We start from the raw sequence: 11,543 nt of genomic DNA on the forward strand, positions 1-11,543 counted from the left end.
TTGACTGATGTGTGTGGCAGTAAGTTTTCTCTATTTTCCTCAACATCAGCCTCGGTGGCGGCAGGAATTTCTTCATGTGGATTATCTTCAACAGGTGGGAACTTCGTAGGAGCAGTATGGAATTCTTTTCTTTTCTTCTTCTTCTTTAAGCCAGACGAACCCTGGTCAGAAACTGGACCTGTGGACCTAAGTCTACATCTCAGTGTATTGGAGGTTCTGGAGGTCCTCATCTTGGGACCAGGGGTCTTACTTGCAACAATTTTCACAATTTGAACATCCGTATCTTCTCTGACGGTATCTTCTGGAGCTGGGATGGTTTTCTCTTGATTAGGGGAATCTTTTTCAACAGTTTTTCTTTTTTAAGGGTGACAAGCAATATGTTTCCTTTTCTTGGAGGGTTTGGTAACCCTAAAATCGGATTTCTTTTCTTCTGAAACAATTCTTCGGAGATCAGCAACACTAGGGACCGGACGAGCAATTACTTCTGATGATAAAAGTATATGATGATGAATAGGGATTACAAAAAGAGAGAAAATAAGGGAAAAAGAAAGAAAGGTATACAGTTGTTATTATCTTTACCTGGAAAAAGGCCGTGACTAATGAGACCTACATCTGTTTTCAACTTGGCATCTATTGGAGTTCCGGTAGGAATCATGCTCCAGGTTACTCGGTCATATTCAGTAAGTTCAGGACGCACTTTCAGGGGAGATAAGGATTCCAAGGAATGTAAGCACCATCAAGACCGAAGTTTTGATTTGGAATGGCACAGAAGAAGTACTTTTCCCGCCATTGCTTGTTGTCATGGGGAATGGAAGAATCAATGAAAATTTTGGACTCTCTTCCCAGTTCACTCACAATGCAGGTTCTTCTAGCAAAATGAAGGTATCCGCGTTCGCGGGATACTTTCAAGGTGTAATAATTTCTGAATAGGTCAACAAAGGGGGTACGATTCATCTGGAGAATAAACGCAAAAAAACAGTAAACTAATCTCCAACTATTCGGAGTAAGTTGAGAAGGGCAGACATGATAGTAGCCCAATAAAGATTGAACTATGGGAATCAAGGGGATTCTAAAGCCTGAGTCAAGATGATCAAGGTAAATGGTGATAACTCCTGGGTCAACTAAGTAGGGACGATCGGAGGAGTCAGGAACCCATATTCTAGCATCGGAAGGAAAATGGTAACTTTCCAAATAAGAGTCCAGATGGGACTTCTTTATTTTGGTGGGATACCACTCGGGACCAGCATGCTTTGGGTCCATGTTTTCTCTGGACATATTGACAGGAGTATAAATAAGGATGGCTTCATCGTGAGCATATGGAACAGGTTTCCAGTCTGAGGGATTATGCTGAGAGGAGGAAGCACCAGACACGTCTTTCATCTGCTCATTGTTTGGAGGTATATCGGGTTGAGCAGAGGTGCCGGGTCATCGAAGGATTGGAAGCAGGATCCATGGCGGAGACAAGAAAGGAAGAAGAAGAAAACCTGAAAGGTAAAATCTGAAAAGGAGTGATAAAGGAAATGGCAGATAGGTATGTTTGATGTTCACGAAGAAGGAGAGCATAATACAGAAAGGAGCAGGTGACAGTTGACAGATATATATATAAAGAATGAGAGAAGATTTCTTGAAAGGAGGGGGAAATGCACGATGGTCCAAAATCAATGGTCATTACCTTTCGTAACCGACGCATGGGATCAATCGGTGAACGTATGAAAATTGCAGTTGAAAAGAATGAGGATGATGTGTGATAGGGTAAGGGAACAATATGATGGTAATACATGGGAAAAAGACGAAATTAATGATCAAGCGGCGATAACGTTAAGGAAGCTGGAAAGTTATATTTGAAAATTCATAAATGGTCTGACAAGACAGTGACTTCAGCCGGCTTTAAGATAATTTGGGGGCTGAGTACAGTAATATAATTTCAACCAATGCAGAGGACATAATTTCACAAGGGACATGGTTATAAGTTGATTTTCAAGATGATGATGATATGGTGACTTGGCATCAAAGTTCTGAAGAAATCAAGGATTATCTGGGGAAAAGGCGTAATGACTGAGCAGGGAATACTGTATAATTTTGGCAGAAAGAATTAAACCTACTGATCAGAGTCTCATATAAGTTCAACCTGATCAATAGGCTTGGGGGCTTATGTTATGACTAAAATATCCACTGCTGGTTCATACTGGTCGAACCAATCTTAGCTGGGTTCGATTGAGAGATAAAGGAAGGATGATCAGCGACGTCCAAAGAGGAGCGATGATTCGACGGCTATGATTGAAAAAGTGTTATAAGCGGGAAAGCTAGTATAAAAGCGAGGGAAGATTCGTAACAAGGTAAGTCTCTAGAATCAACCAAAACTCTAAGCTCACTCTGATTGAATTCCATTACTAGCATTTTAGAAGCTCCAGAGAGCTCTGAAACACCATCTACACCATACTGACTAGATCGTCGAAGACGAGACGCCGATCAAGACGATCGGCTCCGTTTCTTACTGGTATTCTGTTTCTTTCAGGAGTGAGAGGTTGATCGATCAAAGAGCAAACCAGATCGAATCAGATCTAAGGAGTTCGGTGCAGAAAACTACGGTTCAAGGCGATCGGCAGAAATAGCACCAACACTATCCTAACCCTAACCCTGACCAGGATCCTTGTTGTTTGTAGGTCCGAAGACCCGGAGTGGTGGGAGAAGAGACTTGTGGGCCCTCATAGTTGAAGACTTAGTGTATGATTCAGAGCCCATGGATATTGACAGTGAAGCCCCTTACTTGAATACGTTGTCAGTGTTCGGTGAGAAACTACACCTAGAATAGGGGAAGCTTAGTTGAGGTGCTTGTTGCACTTCCGGTCTTGTTTCTAAGGTATTTCTCTACCCTAGACTTGTTTATTGACTTGTAGGAGAAAACCCAACTCAATTCGGACTCGTATAGCCTTCCAAATCTCTGATTCAAGCTTGTTATACATGCTTGGTCGACTGATTGGTCGATTGAGTCAGTCGACCAAAGCCAGTCGACCAATGGTTGTACAAATCCGAGAATAAGATGCTTTTTGGATATTCCTCTCTCTGTTAAAGTGGTTCTCGTGTTTGAACCCTATTATACTCATTTAGGGCACTGAGAACAAGAGTGGAGCTTCCCAAGGCACTCTCTTGGTGTTTGTGAAGGATTCTTGACCCCAATCATTTTAATCATTGTCTCTTGTCTCCATTTGCACCTTCAAGGTATGATTCATCACTCCCACTATCTATTCTACTCCTTTTCTTTTCATTTCTTGCTGTTACAACCTTGGAGCTGATGCTGCAACCTTGCAACCATACTGCAAGTGTTCACTCTTAGCTAATCATTGATCTCATTTTATTTCCATTGGTGCTATGCCCTCATTTCAATCCTTGCATATGCATTACTTTGATTTTCTTCTTAACTTCATGTGTTCTTAGTCTAAACTGAGGTATATAGTGTGCAATATCTATGTTTTAGGCTAGCATATGTTTCTAATCCATTTCCCATCAGCTCCCCTAGCTAATTCATTCAATTCCAATGCAATTCCATTTGATTTCAAGTCATGCTATGATTCTTGTCTTTAGAACATAGGGTCTCAATTTGGGGGTTTTCAATTGGGCCATTGGATCATGCTAATTCTTGGTATGTAGTGTTCTTATACTATTACAATGAATCCCTCCAAGTTTCGGATCGATCCGAGCCCCGGAAGATCGACTTTGAGCCAAAAATCACTATTTGGCTTCGGACACTATTCATTTGGTCGACTGAGTAGTCGACCAAGTTAGTCTGCCAATGAGTTGTTGAATTGTGTGTTTCGTCAATTTGATCCGTTCGACCTCCGATTTTTTCCGATTTCTTTTCTGATCTTTCATTTATGTTTGTCTAGGGTCTTAACACTATCTTTGGATCATTCCTTTGAGATTATTGGTTTGTCATCGCGGCTTAAGGTAAGGACGGTTATACCCATATGACATAGACTATGTAATTGTTACATCGATGTTGGCAAATCGAGTAGGCTCAGCTTTTGGTTGTACTTAGACATCATATGACTACTATAGTTACCTTATGACAAGTAACACCATGTTTAATTGCTTTATCCATCATGTCTATTTCATTATTGTCATTTAATTATATGCTTAATCATGTGATGTTATGATGTATCTTTCAATATGATGATGTATCATGAATGTATGATATGATGAACAGAGAATGTGATTGGATAAGTATGTTGTGGGATTGGGGAATGTCCTTTTGACATTTATGTCCTTGGACATCGGAGGGAATAGTATGGGATGTTCTCTGTATATGTCCATCGACGCCTTCCCGGATCATTGGATGACATACTTAGGACTTGTCTAGTTGTATGGCTAGGATGTCCCAGTTGTATCAGACCTGAATCAAAAGGGCATTGAGATCGAACGACCCGTGGTAGTAGTATGATATGATGGGCGCTCAAGACCGGTAACCACTCCGTGAGAGGACATAAATCTTACAACGGATACCTGAAAGGGGCAATTTATTGGTAGGGTTGCAAATAGCTAAACTTGGGCTCATGGGCGCTCAAGACCGGTAACCAACCCGTGAGAGGACATGAGAGCTTCCCGCTTACTATTTTTGGATGACCAATAGTGTAACAACCCCCGTATTTCTAACCCAAGATCCATATTGCAGGTTCGAGAACCCGATGGTCTAGTCGGGTAAGTTTGTGGAGTGTTCGGATAGAAGTCCATGATCCATACCCTGAACCCATGGATCCTCTGTCTGAAGAGCCTGCCTTGCTTGGTAGTTGGTCTTCTGGAAGACAAGTGTTGTTCGGAGATGTCCGAAATGAAGGTAAGATCTCCCCCATCTCTTCTTTAGGGCTAGGTTGTACTTGGTTATCAACCCCCTAGCAAAAGCACCCTTGTATGGGGGCGGTTGCTAGTGGCGGTCGATTAAACCAAGCGACCACCTGGAGTGACCGCTCGGTCTATTTTCGGGGTTTTGCCCTATTTTGCCCCCTGACTTCTATAAAAGGTAACCCTCGTCCAACTTACGAATATTTTATTCGTGGTTACTATTTTTGGAGGTTAGACGGCTGCGGAGAAGTGTCGAAAGTGGATCTAAAGTGCTGGCAGTGATCTGGAGATCAGTCCTTCCCTTTTTCTGGTGTTCTGAAGTGAGGTAATGGATTCACCCTTCATCCTTTATCTCCTTTGTCTTTAAATTTCGTGTTAACCCATCCCCTCATCATTGTGGTTACCCTTTTGATTCAATTGTGACTCTCTTTCCAATCTTCTTGAGGTGATTCATCTGAAAACGAAACCCTGCTTTCATGAAAAGGATAATCTAGTCAAGGGGAGAGTTCTGGGTAATCCAATGATGGTAATTGTTAGGATTCCTTCACCTTGGCTATAGGAGTGTTAGATTCGAGATTTAGGTCATGATCACTCGAAATCCGGATTGAAAACGAATGATCAGAAGCCTGAGTTTTGGATTAAAACTCTCTGTTTTTGGGGCGGTCACTAGTGGCGGTCGCTTAACCTAAGCAACCGGCCCAAGCGACCGGTTGATAAACAATGACCAAATGACTTTTGGTTTTGATCCACCTTGATTCAATTAACTTATATATTATTGTAACCCTGTGTTTAGGTATACTCTGTTTGAAAAGAAAGTCTTGTAATAGTTTACGATCTCTTTTTACGGACAGTTTACTTATATGCAGGTAAGGACATTCAATCCTATCTTATGAATAGACTTGAACATGCTAGTCCAGTGTCTGTTAGCATTAGCCTTTCTTTATATATGCTGCTGTAGTCATGTCTTATATATTAATCTTGTTATATTACTTCTCTTTGTCTTGTTTACATATATTGTAAAACCCAGCCCTAACCTTGACCCGGAAACCTTGTTATTTGTAGGTCCGATGACCCGAAGTAAAGTAAGAAGTCAGCTTTGGGCCATCCCAGTGGAGGACTTGGTGTCTGGCTTTGAATCCATGAAAGTTGATGATGAAGTTCTATTTATGGAAACTGAATCTTGATGAACATCAGATTAGTTGATGGACTTGGAGTGCTCTCTATCTTGGTTTGAAGGCATTTCTACCTATTAGGTAAGTCACTTGACATGTGTGCAAAACCCCTTTAGGATTGGATTTGATCTGGGTCTTCAATTCCCTGTTTTGGAATTGTCATGCCGCATTGGTCGACTGATTGGTCGATTGGACCAGATCGACCAATCCACTCGACCAATGAGTGTCTTGTCTTTGGCAATTAGGTTTTTCTTGCTCTATTTAAGTCCAATCTCGAGTCTACTTCGTATTTGCTGCCTCCAAACTCTTTGGAACGAACCAAAGACCTCTGCAAGTCATCTCCCTTGCATCCTTGGCGATTTTCTTGACGGATCTTCGTCAAAACTCTTCCTTTTCATCAAAAGGTATGTCTACACTCTCTTCTTCTCCTCTATCTCTTATTTTCTTTCCTTTTTGAGTTGAGACAGTAGAGGAGATGCTGCATTCTCTGTTGCAAACATCTCTGGACTTGTCTCTCATGATCATCCTAAGGATTAAAGGCTAGAACAATGATCTTAACCATGATCATTGCAAGCTTTTGAAGGAATCATGATCAAACCATGATCTAATCTTTGTTAAACTTCTGATTTGAATTCGATCTCCTTGGATCTTCTATATTGATCATGTTAGTAGTTAATTGCTGTGTTTTCTTTTCATGATCCATGATCTATCAATCTCTAGTTGTTCTCTTCTACCATACTATGTGTTCTTCATGAATCATGATAGTTACATATATGGTAGGTTTTGTTTCCTTATTTAGATTTATGCTTTTAAGCCTATTTCCTTGAAGATCTAAGTATGCTTTTCATGATACCTTTACCTGAAGCAATGATCCCTTCTCCTATTGTTCTTGTCTTTGATTTCTATTTTGAATTCTTCAAGATCCATGGTTGATCTAATTATGGTAACTTTTTGTTTCCTAATTTGGATCTTGATGGCTTGATTTGATTAGTGTTTTGAGGTCCCCTATATGTTAGAATACTACTGATTTAGTTTACCCCTTGATTAGTACCCTTTTGAACCACCAAATTCGGATTTCATATCTTAAAACTTCTGTTTTTTTTAGGCTATCGTCTGCATTGGTCGATGATTGGTCGAATTGGACCGGTCGACCAATCCACTCGACCAATGAGTACAAAGCAACTCCGGAATTGGTCCTGTGTTGGATGTTTTGGTATCTTTTCTGTTAGGGATCTTTCCTAATATGTTGTATACACTTGTTTAGGACCTTCTTCTCAAGTTTGCCAAGATCTTACTTGATTTCTTAGGATTCCTTTGCGAGTTATAAAAGGTAAGGATGGTTATTTCCTTAATTACATAGATAGCATGAATCTAGTTTCTATATTTGAATATCATTGATATGTTTCCTTAATTAGATTCTTACAACGATATACTACTGTTGCATAACCTTGATTACAGTAGCATTGCTTAAATTGATTCATGTATGATTTACTTACCAATTATATACAAAGTGATTGTAATTATTGATTTCTTTCCATATATGAAGTTACCATATATGTGATGATCTGAATTGATGCATGTGTATGCTTAAGTATGTTTTGGAAAGGAGAGGTGTCCTTTTGACACTTCTGTCCTTGGACTACTATGGGAATATTATGGGATGTTTCCAGAGATGCCCTATGGACACCTTCCTAAACTGTTGGATGACATATCTAGGATTGTCTAGTAGTGTTTGGCTAGGATGTCCTGTTATGTCAGACCCTAATCGGAGGGGTATTGAGACCGAACAACCCGTGGTAGCAATGGGGATTCATGGGCGCTCAAGACCGGTAACCAACCCGTGAGAGGACAGGAATCACATTGTGGGGGCCATTTATTGGTAGGATTGCATATGGTTAGACTTGGGCTCACGGGCGCTTAAGACCGGTAACCAACCCGTGAGAGGACGTGAGAGCTTCCCGTTTACCATATGTGGATGATCAATAGGGTTGATGAGTCCGTAGTCAGGGACTATGAGGACTCTAGTGTGAAGGATACCGGAAAGGATCGTCAGGGACGAGGAATGGACGTATCTGGATCTGACATGATGTAACTAAGTAGAAGACTTGCATTTGGCTAGGTTTTACCCTGACATGCGCTGGTACTTAGACCAATGGTGATGTGAGAGAGTGGTGACTTAACCCCCAGCCATGGAATGTCCCGAGGGATGCCGGACCCATTACCAACTGATGATGAGTGATTGAGACCTTCCTAAAGAAGTACGGTGCTATGACTTAAAGCATGTCTGCCAATAGAGACCAGCATACATAGAGTTAGATTCATTCATTCATTGCTTGTCTCATATCATATTGCATTTATGTTTGTTCTGAAATCCTGCCATTTATGTTATTATGGATTTAACTGCCTTACTGAGTTTCTTTGAAACTCATTCCTTTATTGTACAATGTTTGTTAGACTATTCTGCAGGTACTGAATATTATGACGGTCCCTATGAAGAACCGCAAGGCGAAGAGGCATATCTCCAGGAAGGTGATTGCGGTTACCACAATTACACTGAAGATCCCGCGAGTGGTTATGCTCCGTACGATGCTTAGTCCGACCATTGAGTGGAAGCGTCCTTGTGCCATTTATGAGATTTACACTTATAAGGATGTTGTCTATAAAGTGGAGAACAATTTAGTTATCCATTGTACTTGCTACTGGGATTAGATTTTGTCTAGTTTATTCTCTTTTGGAGCTGCTTTTCCGCTGGTTGTAGAGTGGGATTTTGCCTCACTTTACTTATCTGTTTTGACACTCTGATTATATCTAGCACTCTGATTTATATATGATTCATTTTTTCCTTATTGGATCTATGGTTTATCTTCCGCACTTTTATTATGATTGTTCATGATTATGTTATTGTTTATGTGGGAGGTTGATTACTCGATACCTGATCTTCGGGCTGTGGATCACACTCTCGGGTATGCCAGATAGGGTACCGGCTGGGAGAATGTGACATATATACTTTGTTGGTTATGATTGTAATATACTGATGATACATAGTGTGAGGTTCTGATGGATGAGGTATTCCTTTGGGATATCAGAAGGCTGTGGAATGGGACACATGCCTGCTGATGTCTCCAGCACTGTCATGATTGTTTGATGACATTCTTAGTTGGAGTTTAGAATTGCATGGCTAAGTACCCCACATGCTACTACCCTTTTGGTAGGGGGATTGAAACCGGATGACCCGTGATGACAGTGTTGTGACGTTGGTCTACTGTTAGTCATATAAATGGTAGGGTTGTATATGTTAGGGTTGGGCTCATGGACGTCCAAGGAACGGACCGGGAGTCGTGAGGAGTCATGAGAGCTTCTGCCCCAATAATATGTGGATGACCATAGGGTTAAGGAGTGGAGTCCAACAGCGGTAGCCAATCCGTGAGGATTCTCATTCCTAGGTTGCGAAGGATACTGAACCGAGTTGGTTGGTGACATAGGTGATGTATCTGGACTTCATGTAGACATGTTACCTGTATGACATTGCATTTGATTAGAAACCCCGACATGCGCCAGTACTCATTACCAATGGTCGTGGTGAGAGAGTGTTGACTTAACCCCAGCCATGGTTTGAGAGCCAGGTGTGGACTTTCCCTTTTTTCCCAAGACCCCTACAGAGGTAACCAGTCCTTGTCGGATCAGAGTGACTAGACTTACCCAGAGGAGAGATGGTGTATATCTTAAAGCATGTCAGCTGTTAGAGACCTGCATAGTTAGAAATCATAGTATCATTCATACTTTGCACTCTTTCATATCATTGATGCATTTATGCTTTGTTGGACAATTGATGGGAATTGTAATTGTTCTTACTGAGTTCTCTAGAACTCCTTTATTTTGTATATGTTTATTAGCCTGCACAGATGAAGGAATTGTACCAGAAGATGGACTAGTTTCCTATGAAGGAACCATCCCGTATGAAGAGGATGTGGCACCGGCAGTGGGAAATGGAAATAGCCTGTGCGGGAGCTCCTGCGGGTGCATGGAGTGCACTTATCGCACCTATTGATGGTCAGAGACGAAAAGTTGTTAGACAGTTCGCTTAGCGAATGGAGAAGAAGTAGAGGACACCCTATCTTGAAATTCATGAAAAACACTATTTAGCCTTAGAAAAGGAAACTGGAAAGAAACTGATATAATTCTTTTGATTGCTTCCGCTGAACTCGTATTCGTTTTATTCATTATTCTTTCATTTATTATTGTTATTGGAGTATTTGGACTCCTGTAATTCTTTAATTCATTTATTGAACATTTAATTGCTCTTGATTGTTTATATTTGTATGTATTATTATTGATAGACTAAAACCATGGATCCTGTGACGGATCACTCCCACGGGTTGTCGGGCGGGTAACCGAGACCGGCGGGTGGGGTGTGACAAATAGGGTTGGTGAGTCCGTAGTCTGGGACTATGCTAACTCTAGTGTGATGGATACCGGAAAGGATCGTCCGTGGTTAGGAATGGACGTATCTGGATCGGCCAGGATAGGCTTAGGTGGAGGCTTGGCTTGGGGGGGGGTTCCCCCTCGGTACGCCCCCACTTAGGGGAAGGGGGGGGGGGGGGGGGGGGGGGGGGCCGCCCATGGCGGGGGGGGGGGGGGGGGGGGCGGGGGCCGGGGGTGGGGGGGGGGGGTGAAAGAAAGCCAGTAAGGGGTTTTGTTTTATGTTAGGAAGGGGAACTATGATTGGCGGGTATGGGGGGGGTGGGGGATGGGGGGAAGGAGGAAAGTTTAAACAGGGTAACAACAACAACAACAACAACAATAAGCCTTTTCCCAACTAAATGGGGTCGGCTACATGGATTCTTGCCCTCCAATCAGTTCTGTTCAAGGCCATGCTAGATACAAGGCCTAAGCTATACATATCCTTTCTCACCACTTCTCCTAAGGTTATCTTAGGTCTACCCCTAGCTCTTCTAGTTCCTTCAATATGGATTATATCACTTCTCCGAACAGAGCATTTATAGGTCTCCGTTGAACGTGGCCGTGCCACCTCAAACGACTTTCTCTAAGCTTATCACTTATGGGAGCAACTCCTGCAGACCAACTCTAATATGATCGTTTCTTATCTTATCCATCCTAGTTTTGCCACTCATCCATCTTAGCATTCTCATTTCTCGCTACCATCGAGTTTATCTATATGATTCTTTTTAACAGCCCAACACTCTGCACCGTACATCATAGCTGGTCGGACAACGGTCCTATAAAATTTTCCTTTAAGCTTTAATGGAATACGCCGATCACATAAGACCCGGATGCACCTCTCCACTTCATCCACCCTATTTTAATTCTTTGGGAAACCTCATCTTCTAAATCACCTCTTTTACTTATGATTGAACCTAGGTACCTAAAACAATCACTCTGAGGAATCTCTTTATCGTCAAGTATCACCACTTCATCATCTGCCTGATCATGACTAAAGTTACAAACTAGATATTCTGTCTTCGATCTACTAAGTTTAAAGCCTTTTGATTCCAAAGCTACTCTCCATGATTCTAA

The sequence above is a fragment of the Hakea prostrata genome, unplaced genomic scaffold (assembly GCF_041222555.1).
Source record: "Hakea prostrata isolate BN-2017 unplaced genomic scaffold, UWA_Hpros_2 contig_23, whole genome shotgun sequence".
Taxonomy (NCBI): domain Eukaryota; kingdom Viridiplantae; phylum Streptophyta; class Magnoliopsida; order Proteales; family Proteaceae; genus Hakea; species Hakea prostrata.